This window comes from Amborella trichopoda, chromosome 2, assembly GCF_054954075.1.
Source record: "Amborella trichopoda isolate Santa Cruz 75 chromosome 2, AtrichopodaSantaCruz75HAP2 v2.0, whole genome shotgun sequence".
Lineage (NCBI taxonomy): Eukaryota > Viridiplantae > Streptophyta > Magnoliopsida > Amborellales > Amborellaceae > Amborella > Amborella trichopoda.
This window is the reverse complement of record NC_142337.1, coordinates 68,935,158-68,948,241: the sequence shown is the minus strand read 5'-3', so window position 1 is coordinate 68,948,241 and position 13,084 is coordinate 68,935,158. Positions and strand designations below refer to the sequence as shown.

The 13,084-nt window shown below is 34.6% G+C and overlaps 1 protein-coding gene across 14 annotated transcripts in view; it reads left to right on the top strand.

Moving 5' to 3' along the window:
- Positions 1 to 3,613: 3,613 nt before the first annotated feature.
- Positions 3,614 to 13,084, top strand: part of LOC18430024 (chromatin modification-related protein EAF1 B) — an 86,265-nt gene continuing 76,794 nt past the window's right edge. For 8 of the 14 annotated variants that reach the window (XM_088859804.1, XM_020664836.2, XM_088859808.1 and 5 more), the window contains exons 1-2: positions 3,614 to 4,188; positions 5,541 to 5,635. The gene's annotated coding sequence lies outside the window, so the exon portion shown is untranslated. Of the gene's footprint in view, positions 4,189 to 4,277; positions 4,436 to 5,540; positions 5,636 to 13,084 lie in introns of all 14 variants that reach the window. The other 6 variants (XM_088859798.1, XM_088859806.1, XM_088859801.1 and 3 more) reach the window with 3 other exon arrangements.

Below are 13,084 nucleotides of genomic sequence, written 5' to 3'. Positions count from 1 at the left end.
CTTTGATTCAAGATCATGTATGTTTCCTATTGTTTTTCTTTGATTTCTTCCCTGCTTATTGACGAGCTTGTCATTGTGAATATTTGGCAACGAACATATCTCAATTTGGTGCCCGAACGATTGTTTTCTAAATTAGGTACTTTTACCAAAATTTGGTTTTCAGTGGTCGAAATTTTCAGTGACTTTGTCACCATTTTACGGTGAATCCAATCGTCTATCACGTGTGATGTTCAGCTTGGATGAAGCCTCTTATTCTGTGGTCATAACAGATTTGGTTTGAGGCTGATCCGATATGCGAGCGTTGTGATGTGGCCGTTCGATCGATGAGACCTCTTGCTGTAAAATTCTGCAACCATGCTTCCGATCGCAATCTTCTCTCTAGTTTTTATCTTGACTCGGGCCACAACATGGGTCGTGCAATATTTTGAAACGCTTGGGCTGACGAGACGAATATGCTCCCTAAATTTGGGCTCAATCTGACTTAGGATGAGAGAGATATGACCTTCCAAAGTTCAGCTCGAAACCTCAATGCAGTAGAAAATTGTGAAGCATTGAAAGAGACTAAAGACGTATCTTATTTCAATTGAGTTTTTACTAATCTCTTATTAGGATTATGTTGTGTGAATTTTTTTATTAGGATTGCATTGTGTAATTTCTCATTGATTATCAATTATTATTATTATTATTATTATTGTTTTTATACTACAATTGATGGCTTCAAATGAGGGCTACAACCCAAATTGGGGATAGAGGGATGAATAATGTTTTTTATTATGATTGCAGTAGAAAATTGTCCCTCATCAAATTCTACCACTATTTAAATCAATTTGTATTCTCCCTACTTTCACTTACCAATTATTAAAAAATTTTGTTTTTATATGAGCATCAGAGTGCTAAAACCCAAATTGGGAATAGAGGGATGTAGAAATTTTTTTTTATGATTGGAGGAGAAAATTGTCCGAATTTTTTTTTTATTATGATTGCAGTAGAAAATTGTCCCTAACACCTGTTCAAATCAAATTAGATTCCCATTTTCTTACTATTAAGTGTACCCAAACTGTGGAAATGTTATATTTACTCGTAATCTACTGCCATGTAATAGATGTCCAGGTACCCAAATAGCTCTTAAAACACAACAAATATTTTCATTGACCCTGTGCACTTATATACCACAATAAAAACCATTTTAGTTAGAGAGGGCCATATAGGACTACTATTATAGTGTGAATAACAAAAAAAAAAGGGAGGTCCTTTCAAGTATCTAAACCTCATGTTTTAGATACTTTAATTTTTTTTTAAAAAATCAAAATCCATATTATTCCATTCGTCCATATTCCATACATTTTGAATTCAAAAATTGAAATTCAAAATTCTAACATCAAACCATTAGACATTAAAATATTAGACCATACTCTATTGTCCATACCATAATTCAAACTCCATCCACTCTACCGTCCATATACAATAAAACTAAGAAAATATAATCCAAAACAGAAGACATCGATTCATCATCAAGAAAAAAAAAAAAAATAGTCTATTTTTTAGATCCAATATTTGGGGTGTGATATGGCAACCAACATCAAAAAAACAAAAATAAGGAATTGACTCTCCCGCTTCATGTGCCTAAATGGCATTCAAAGATTGCATCGGAACCATCCAAAATTTCGGAACGAATAATTTAGATGTTTAAGAACTCAAAAACCCCATTTTTCCTTTTAAAAATGGATCCTGAAGGGAGTAAAGTCTAGCGTGCTCCAGATGGAGCAAAGGTTATGCGCTCAAAGCTGTATTCCTATTACTTCACTTCTTAAGCAATATCCAATAAGCTATAATGTTCTCTAGATAATAATACTCAAACTGTTGGGTATTACCCAGTAGGGGCCAAACAACCACTACTTAGTCATGACCACATAAAACAATACCCATTAAGACAGAGAGAGAGAGACTCCAACATGTACTACTTGATCCGCACTAGAAGCAGAGATTAACGCATATGACCATATAAAAACAACGGCAGCAAATGTATGTGCACTTACATGGGATCGACGTACTTGGAACTGCCATTAGATCACACATAATGGTTGCAGAGGCTCTCAAGAGTCTGTTAAGAAAAAAAAACAAAAACACAAAAAAAACCAGAATCCAAACCTCAACTACTTGTTAAATCCTCAACTCTCTCTCTTTCTCGTTGTTCAGCTCCATCAGGGTAATAAGCTCCAATTTGTGCCCCATTGCACCAAATGTTGCAAATATGAAACATGCGAAACACAATACAAGATAAAAAATGATGATTTTTCCGTGGGACATACAAAATCATAAACTTTTCACTAAAAAATAAAATCGATCTAAGTATTGGGTTTATGTGGTATTTAAAGGCCTTATAAGTGTGTATTGAAATACTTTCATTAAAGTGAAACATAAACTCAGTGAAAGTGTGGTCCCTTGATGACAATATTAAGCAAATGATGTTTGCGTATACCGGACTGTGCTTATCGATCTAAGCTAGATAGTTGGAGAACCCAAGATACCTGAGCATAAAGAATTAATCGATGACGGTTTCGCTCTAGCATATAAATATACATGCTTGTACATGATCTAGCATACTTGATTTGTATATGCTCTAAAAACAGTGTAAATTTTATCATTAAATAATTTAAGAAACATCACCCCTACTTTGTCCATGCCAAAGAAAATACACATTAAAATGCTTTAATTATGGTATGGTCACTCTATAACTGTGGTTTTATAAGAAAATTGTTTTATGATCGCATTTCTGTGGTTTTATAAGAAAATTGTTTTATGATCGCATTTCTACAATATGCAGTCTAAAGTATAAAGCATTAGTCTTAAAGATGGATGCAAATAGATGGTCCGTCTAAAAACAATTGTAACTAATAGTCCAAGAATATTTTTTTAATATAATTATTGTTTTTAGTTTTTATTTTCTTTTTCATATTCATGATCAAAGGATTATGAGTGTGGTTTCTATAAGGTTGCAATATTAAACAATTCAATTAAAACGCACCTCCAAATTTTATCATAACTTGTAAGTTTGTTGTAAAAAGTTCATAGGACTATCTTAAAATCTACTTTCATATCTAATTAAAAAAATTAAATTATAAAATGGTTAAAATCAAGTAGTGTGGTTTCTATAAGGTTGCAATCTTAAACAATCCAATTAAAGCGCATCTACAAATTTTGTCATAATATGTAATTTTGGTGTAAAAAATTCTTAGGATTATCTTAAAATCTATTTTTGTATTTAATTATAAAATTTTATACTAAAAAATAGTTAAAAACAAGCATATGTATAAATATATGAAAATCTTAAAATTGGACTGTCTATATAAGGTGTTGTAAGATAAACTATTTTTGAAAAGTAAAATATATATTCTTTTATATTCATATATTTCTCAGCATCTCATGTCGAGATGATTAATTAGAGGACTTTTTAACATTAAAACAACATTTACCGCAAGATTTTTTAGTTTCATATGTAGGTTGCGACGCAAACTTTTTCCTCTTTAAAAATATATTTATTGTCAAGCCCGTATTCCTACGATATGCGGGCTGACCGCATAGAAACCGTGTCCTACGCTGTATCCACTTCTTTAATCGAAAACAGGTTTGGGCTCGTAGCCATTTGGGTTCTAGAGAGAGAAAAGGAAGAGGGTCATTTGGGTTCTCTGTTCTCTGTTATCTGTTCTCGTAGCCATTTCGGTTCTTTAATTTGCAGAAAAAATCTTTTTCAAAGCTCGTAGCCATTTGGTTACTTTCAAACTTGTGCTGAACCTAGCTTGTAACCCTGAAAAATCTCTGCCCAAAGTAAAAAAAAACAGACCCCAAAACCCTAATAAAAGGGTTGGTATAATTGAAGAGTTAGTGGCAGCGTGTAGTGAAGGATTAGGTTTGGGGATTGATATGGTATGATATCCCTCTATTAACTATCGTTATGGTATGATATAATTTGAAGATGCTTGAAACAGGGCTCGGGCAAGATTTGGGGATGCTGGTTTTTTCTTGGGAATGCTGATTTTTAGAGAGGCACGATTTGGCTACTCTGTTTCTAGAGAGAGAAAACCTAACTATGTTTGAAGCACCGCTCGGGCAAAATTTTCCTTTACTTGGGGAAACAGCAGAGAAGCAGAGGTGAAGGATTAGGTTTGGGGAACTAAATTGCTTGCTTCTGTAAGTTTTCAGTTTACAGTATGCTGTTCATCTTTGCTTTCACATAATCAAAAAGAAAATATTGATTACTTAGTCGGTTGGTCCTGTAGGGCATTTCTCACATCTTAGGCGAGGTAGTTACACTCTCTGCTTCTCATCATTCATTCGCATAATCAAAACAAAATATTGATTACTTGGTCCTGTAGGGCATTTCTCTGATCGTAGGCGAGGTAGTCACACTCTCTGCTTCTTATTCATCAGTAAAAGAGTATGTTTTGAACCCTAATTTTTGCCATAAACAGTATTTTCATAAGTAATCACAAAAATCTGCATCTATATGATTTTCATTACACAATTATTTCCTTTACAAAATAATTGTCATAAACAGTATTGCCTTTACATAACGATTTTCCATAGGGAAATGATCTAATGCAATGGTTGTATAATAGTATAATGCAACCACAACTCAAGAAAACCATATTTTTGGCATTTGTATGACCTCAAATTTTGCACACACATCTCTTCATCATCATAATCAATACTACGAAATTTTTTTTCAATTTGCACCCTATATATGGTCAAAATTAGTACCCATCCAACAATGAATCTCAATCATCCATTTGGTGAATTTCAAGATCTACGTCTTAACAAATTCAAAATCACTTTTTTCTATTTTAGCATTATTAATATAGTGATGATAAAGCTATACAAAAATTTTAGGAATAAAAAAAATCCTTTTGAGGCCTATATCTAACCATCTCAATAAAATGGATGGCTTATATTGATTGGGCTAGAATGAAAACTTTCTAGAGCATTTTTTCAAAATTTTCTTTTTTGTGATTGTTCTTCAGAGTGAAAAGAGTGTACATTTAAAAATTCGTGTTAAACAAATGTCTCTAACATGGTTTTTGAATATGGTTGCATTATACTACTATTCAACCGTTGCATGAAATCATTCCCCTTTTTCATAATAACAACTGGAATCTGCATCTATATTTTTAAGTTTGAAAAAAAAAAATCATACCTTCAATATGCAACTGTGGCTTTGAAGAACACTATTTCAGCATAAACCCTAAGATAATAAACCCTAACAATCAATAAATCCATTGGGGATACAAATTTCTATTTTAGGTTTTTTTTGGAAATAATACGTTTTTTAGAAAGTATGAAGCAATACAAAAAACAGGAAAAAAAATATCTTTCAAAATGCAATATCTTTCGAATAAGTCATTTTTCCTTAAAGTCGCTTTTAAATGTTTTTATGAAAAATACGCAGTTTTAACGGACTTTTCAAAAGGCACAATTTTAAACGTTTTTCATAAATACGCCGATTTGCTAACTATGCTCTCAACCCTCTGCAACTTCTCTCACAGACCCTCAAGCGACAATCCATTTGCAAGCCTCATAGAAGCTACCTCATAGTCTTCAAGCGAGGATCCATTTGCAAACTTTCATCTTCTTCAACAAGGTAAGGCTTTTTTTTTGGCTGGTTTTCTTTTAGTTCTTTACTGGTTTTTTTTCATCATAGTGTAAATATTCGTCACCAAACAAGGTAGGGTTTCCCTCATACGAACCGTCGTACAAAATACCTCATCTTCTTCAACAAGGGTATGAGTTTTAGTCTTGTAATTTTCCTGGTTTTTCCCTCCAGATGGTGTTGATTTTTTTTTTTTTTAAGAGAATTGTTAACTGGTGCTGATTTTTTAATGACCAATGTAAATATTTTTTTTCCTATGATTACTCCATGACAATTTGTTGCTTTTTTATTTTTGGCTTATTTTATTGAGTATAGGAGCACAAATTTCTATGTAGAAAAATGGGGTATGAGTTTTTTTGTTGTTTTATTTTTCTGTTTTCTGTTTTCTGTTTTCTTATTTCCTTTTAAGTATAGTAGCAGGCTAGTCGCATTGTGATTTCTATGTTCTTTGTTTATCATTCGATGTTAATTTGAATGTTCTTTGGTGAATTATTTGGTTTATTGTTGTTAGGCTTTGGTTTCTAAGAGCTTGTTGTTTAGTTCTTTGTTTTGAATTTCGTTTGTATATTCTCATTGTTACATTGTTTTATTGTTTGTTGCATCTCTGTTATTGTAATATTCTTATTTCATCTGTCAAGGTTTTATGTTGATTTTGATGTGCTTTCTCTCTGTTAGTTATTGATATTTTATTTATGGTCCTATGTTTCAATACGATTTCTGGAAACAACAAAAAGAGTATAAGGAACATCTCTTTTCTATGGTTTCAAATTTTCTAAATTATGGAAGCTTGTTCTTTTTAAAATAATTATTTTTTTATATCCCAATTTCGAACCGTATTTGCACAAAAAAGAACGATGAAAAAGATGTATTTTTGAGTGGTTCACTATTGCCAATATCGAATAGCTCCATATGGAAAAAATTTTAAGTATGGGGAAGTTCGATGTTAATAACAACAACAACACCATAGTTAAAATTTTGTCAAATGGTTTCCTACTCTTGAGTATCTGTCCATTTACTTCCTCGGGTAAAACTTATTTTAGAGATATCTTTCTTATCTCAAATTTTGGGGATGGATCTCTAAAATCTGACAAACTACCTCCATGAAAATAAAAATAAAAATTAACTCTCACTTTCTATGTGCCCAAAAATAAATATCATCCTAATATTGCACTGGAACTATCCAATTTTTTGAGGGCTTACTCTAGATGTTTATGAACACAAGATTTTTTTCCATGTCAAAAAGTAAATTTTCATGTTCTCATTTTATGGTTTTTTACCTCTTTTGAATTGTTGCTGCTTTTTAAAGTTGTTGGAATCTAGCTATATGGTTTTCATCAGAGAGCATCGGTGGTTTCTTCTATATGTATTACATTCTTTCGCAAACTATGTTTTAAAAGGGATTAGATTTTATGAAATTGGCAGAGGTTGTCTCAGAGAATAAACGACATACTTCGATGGCTGCAATATCCATGTGTATGAGTGATTGAAGTACTTTGTCTAGAGCAACTGTTCTTTGGAGTAGTAAGCCAACGGTGGCATTGTGTTTATATGTATTTTCTGCCTACCTCGTTGGGGCAATTAAGATCTTTATCATGGAGTATATAACAATGATATCTTTTTCTTTGTCCAGCAATATCCCTAATGCAATACTGTGTATCCTTAGAAACCATATTTTGACATAAACAAGTATGCTACAGGGACAGTCTAGTGCACTTTGATTCATAAAGCAGTGTTTCAAAAAGCGCTAGGTGGGTCTAGGCCGCCCAGGTGGGTGCCCAGAACCTGGGCGGCCCAGTTGAATCCAAAAAGGATTCTATAGTTATATATTCTATAAAATATAAGAATTAGGTATTTAGTGCATATCATAATTCAAAGTATACTACACATTAGCACACACTCATAACCATAAGTCGGATCATATCCAATTAAAACTTTAAAAATTTGCCAACCAAATTACCAAACCAAAGTTACCAAATATCAAACCAGTGGAACTATAAATCAACTATCCACAATACCCAACCAAGAGGAAGAAAACATAAATGAAAGTAATACTTGAAGACTCAAAAGAATTTTCAATAGTTCAATCAATGTTCAAAGTTTAATCATTATTCAACATTCATCATCAGAAAAAGTAGGGTCAGTTGCATTTGCATCATATTAATCGGAGTCGGTACCCTCCTCGACATATTGGTCGTCCTCCTCCGTCTATTCTGAATCTGCCTCCTCTTCCTCCACCATCGTCCTCTGTCCTTAAAGCATCCATGACCATGTACCATGTCAATCCTCTATGCCCTTTGACCTCATCATCATTAACTAACCACTCCATAGCATTGTCCATGTTTTTAGATCTGGTGGGATCTCTTTTATCTCTCTTAGCAAATCTGTCCTTCAAGAATCGATTATACTTGAAATAGACTAGGTCATAGAGCCTCTTTGATTTAAGCCTATTCCTTTTCTTTGTATGAATCTGAAATCTGACAAAATCAAATGAAATTAATTGAAATTTATGGCTCATGTATTATTAATACAATTATACAAATTACCCTTACGTCCTTACCTCTTCAAAAGTACTCTAATTGCGCTCACAACCGGATGAGGAAGTCGTTGGGTTTAAAATCCGAATGGCCAACTTTTGTAAATTTGGAGAACTACACCCATGTTGGCTGCAAAGATATAGAATAAAATCATAAATAAATAATGAAATTATAAAAAATGAAACTTGATTGCTTGAACTTGATGAACTTAATAATATTATTACTACGTGGATCAATTTTGGTCCTTTGCTCATCGCCATTGGACTTCCAAAAGACTTTAATGAGCACTTGTAATTTATCAGCTCATCAACGCATATAATTTTCTGAATATCATGATCAGGGACTAGCACATCAACACACTTATTAAATCCAATCATAATTGTATCATTTCTGTGTATATTATTGTCAACATAAAAAAGCTGGGTTCAAATAATGATCGATGTAGTTGCCTATCCCACTTCTTATCAATAATCTCCCAAACAGGCTTGTAGCGGTTCTCAACATCATCAAAATTTTGGGCTATCTCTCTTTTGCATTTCTCCATAACCTCATATATGTAGCCCATATAAGCCTTGTCACTATTAACCATGCGCAGGATTTTGACAAGAGGAAAAAAATACCTTTAGAGCATCCTTCACCCTTCACTAAAAAGCCTTAGAAAGAATAATATCTCTCACCTTGTTCCCAATCCTTTCCTTGGACCACTTGCATGCTCTTCAGTCATCCGAGGTAAATATCTGCCTCACCTGTATTCTCCTCGAATGTATACTATCTAAGCATAAGTACTAGGTTGCAACTCTCATGACCTCAAGCCTCACAATCTCTTTTTGCTTTGTAAGTCTACGCATCATGCTAAGGGTGAGATGGTGGCTATAAATAAAATTTGTAACTGACTTTGCCTTCTTCACTGCACTTGATATTTCGGTTAAACCGCCAAGAGCCTCAAGCATGAGGTCTGTACAATGTGCTGCATGTGTTTAAAAGATTCTAGGATATGCTAACTGCAACAAATTAGTTGCAACATCATTAGAAGCAGCATTATCTGTGACAACCTGTACAACAAGATGCTCCTTAACCTTCATGATTCCCTTATCTATAACGTGGAATATGTAATGGGCATCGTGGATATGATTAGAGGCTTCAATAGACTTAAAAAAAGCAGTCCCTAAAGGACAATTCACAAGCAATTCATTTGACTTATTCTCTTCCTATTACTCCAAGCATCAGTCATAATAGAAACCCCATACTGAGCCCATGCATCATTGTTAACTTCTATAGCTTCTTTTGTGTCACTCACCGCTTTTTTCAAAAGAGGCTCATAAAACATGTAACAACATAAAAGCTACTTAGGCGAGCGGTGTATTGAAAGGAATGCTCGCCTCATAAAACATGTAGCAACATAATAAGTAGCTCTATTTCTCTCTTCCTTCTTCATTGTATTTTCAATAGTGGTTTGCTTCTTTATTTTCTCTCCTGCAACCTCAGAGTCAAGTCGAGGCAAGAAACTATCCATAGGGCCTCTTATCCAAGGCTTCTTACTCTCAAAACCAGTAGCAATTACAACCCCCTTTTGCTTTCTCCAAATAATCGGTTGTTCTACCTCTTGACGTTCCTCCCCAATCCCATCCTCATCATTATCATTATCATCATAATTTACCCAAATCCCAGATCTGATCTCTGCTATGGAGGCAAATCTCTCATCTTTTTTCGTTTTTACCATACTAAAAAAATTGGTTATTTCCTCTTTAATAGCATCAAGAGTATTCTTACATGGGGCAACATCCTCCCTAATACTGGCAAGATGTTTCTTGAACCTGTTTATTATACCCCTTTTTGTATCATTTTCACAAAACTTGCATCTTATACAATTTTTATCATTAGGATCTGAGTTGTAGCCATATTTTCAACTGGGATCACAACTTCTATTAGATCTCGAAGAAGACATCTCAAAATAATACAACTTATATAAGCAATAAAAGAAATCATTTACTTTGATTGCTCAATCTCCAAACTTTCACCTTAAAGATGCTTCTCAGGACACATCATACCTGAATCTAACTGGGGTTCGCTGTAGTGGAGGAACCGGATCGGAAAAAAGAGGGATTCTCAGTGATTCAAAAAGCGGACCGCCCAGCGCCTAGGAGGTTCGAAAGGCCTGGGCGCATTGCCCAAGCCTAGGCGGCCAATCTGGGCGCCCCTCCCAACGGTGGAAAAAAAATTCGTGAGGGCATTTTATGTCATTTTTTTTTGTTTTTAAGGGCCCAAAATTAGAGTTTTAGGTTCATTTGGAACCTAAACCTTGTTTGAGCGAAATTTAGAGAGAGAAAACCACCAAAAAACTAGATTGAAGATCGAAGAAGATCGAAGGGTTACTCAAAGTTAACCAAAATTGATCAAAACATCACCTATTGGTATTATATTTACTTTTTGATGTTTTGCAAAGTTATTAGGGGGTGTTTTAGAAGATTTTGAGTATTTAGAAACATCTTTGAGGTGGAAGTTTGAAGATTGAGTATTCAAACTCAAAGTAGGTGATTTTTTTTGTTGCTTTAGTAATTTGTATTATTTTTTAGATGTCTTCTTCGGGATCTAATGGGAGTGGTGATCTCGGTTGGAAATATGGTTATAACCCAAATCCTAAAGATAAAAATTGCATAAGATGCAATTTTTGTGAAAAGGATACAAAAGGGGGCATACATCGGTTCAAGAAATATCTTGCCGGTATCATGGGGGATGTTGCCCCATGTAAAAAGACTCTTGATGCTGTTAAAGAGGAAATAAAGAATTTTATGAACTTGGTGAAAATGAAAAAAGATGAGAGATTTGCCTGCATAGCAGATATTAGGTCTGGGGTTTGAGTCAATTTTGATGATGATGATAGTGATGAGGAAAGGATTGGAGGGATGTCAAGAGGTTGAGCGATGCATTATTCGGGGAAAGGGGAAGGGAGTTGTAATTGCTTCTGGTTCTGGGACTAAGAAGCCTCGGGTGAGAGGCCCTATGGATAGTTTCTTACCTCGGCCTGACTATGAGATTGCAGGAGAGAAAACAAAAATGCAAACCACCATTGAAAATAGAAACAAGAAGGAAGAGAGAGATAGAGCTGCATATTATTTGGCTACATGGTTTATGAGGCAGGCATTCCTTTCAATACCGCTCGCTTGAGCAATTTTTATGCTGCAGTAGAGGCAGTTGGCCAATTTGGCTATGCGATGAAACCCCCAACCCCATATGAGCTTTCAGAGCCTTTTTTAAAAAAGGCAGTGAGTGTCACGAAGGAAGCTGTAGAACTTAAGAAAGATGCATGGGTTCAGTATGGGGTTTCTCTTATGACTGATGCTTGGAGTGATAGGAAGAGAAGAAGTTAAATGAATTTGCTTGTGAATTGTCCAGTTGAGACTGTTTTTTTGAGGTCTATTGATGCCTCTGATCATATCCATGATGCCCATTACATATTTCAAGTGATAGAGAAGGGAATCAAAGAGGTTGGGGAGCATCTTGTTGTACAGGTTGTCACAGACAATGCTACTCCTAATGTTGCTGCATCTAATTTGTTGCGCATAGCTTATCCTAGAATCGTTTGGACACCATGTGCTGCACATTGTATAGACCTCATGCTTGAGGCTCTTGGTGGTTAACCGAGATATCAGGTGCAGTGAAAAAGGCCAAGTATGTTACGAATTTCATTTATAGCCACAGTATCACCCTCAGCATGATGCGTACCTTTACAAAGAAGATAGAGATTGTGAGGCCTGGGGTCATGAGATTTGCGACCTGGTACTCCTAGATAGCATACATTCGAGGAGAGTACAGTTGAGGCAAATGTTTACCTCGGATGAGTAGAGAGCATGCAAGTGGTCTAAGGCTCAGGTTGGGAAGAAAGTGAGAGATATTATACTTTCTAAGGCTTTTTGGAGAGAGGTGAAGGTCGCTCTTAAGGTATTTTTTCTTCTTATCAAAGTCCTTTGCATGGTTGATAGTGACAAACTTTCTATGGGCTATATATATGATACTATGGAGAAATCCAAAAGAGAGATCGCCCAAAATTTCAATGATGAAGAAACCCGTTACAAGCCTGTTTGGGAGATTATTGATGAGAAGTGGGATATGCAGCTACATCGGCCATGGCATGCAGCTGGTTATTTTTTGAACCCAGCTTTGTTTTATATTGACAAGGATATACAAACAAATGACACAATTATGGATGGATTTAATAAGTGTGTAGAGGTGCTAGTCCCTAATCTTGAAATGCATGATATTATATGCGCTGATCAGCTGATAAATTACAAGTGCTCATTAAAGTCTTTTGGGAGTTCAATGGCAATGAGGCAAAGGACCAAAATTAATCAAGGTATTAAATATTATTATATTAATAATATTCTTAAGTTCTTCTTCATCAAGTTCAACTGTTCAAGTAATCAAGTATTTCTGTTATTTATTTATGATTTTTTTATTTCTTTGCAGCCCATTGGTGGAGCCAACATGGGCGTAGTTCTCCAAATTTACAAAAGTTGGCCATTTGGATCTTAAACCTAATCACCTCTTCATCTGGTTGTGAGCGCAATTGGAGTACTTTTGAAGGGGTAAGGCCATAAGGGTTATTTGTATAATTTTATAAATAATACATGAACCATAGAATCATAGATATTAGATTTTAATTAGTTCACTTTCATTTTATTTTTTTAGGTTCATAAAAAGAAAAGGAACATGCTTGAATCAAAGAAGCTCAATGATCTTGTCTATGTCAAGTACAATCGATTCTTGAAGGACAGATTTGCTAAGAGAGATAATAGAAACCCCATCAGATCGAAAAAATATGGACAATGCTATGGTGTGGTTAGTTGATGATGAGGTCGAGGGGCATGAAGATTGACATGGGACATGGTCATGGATGCTTCAGGGACAT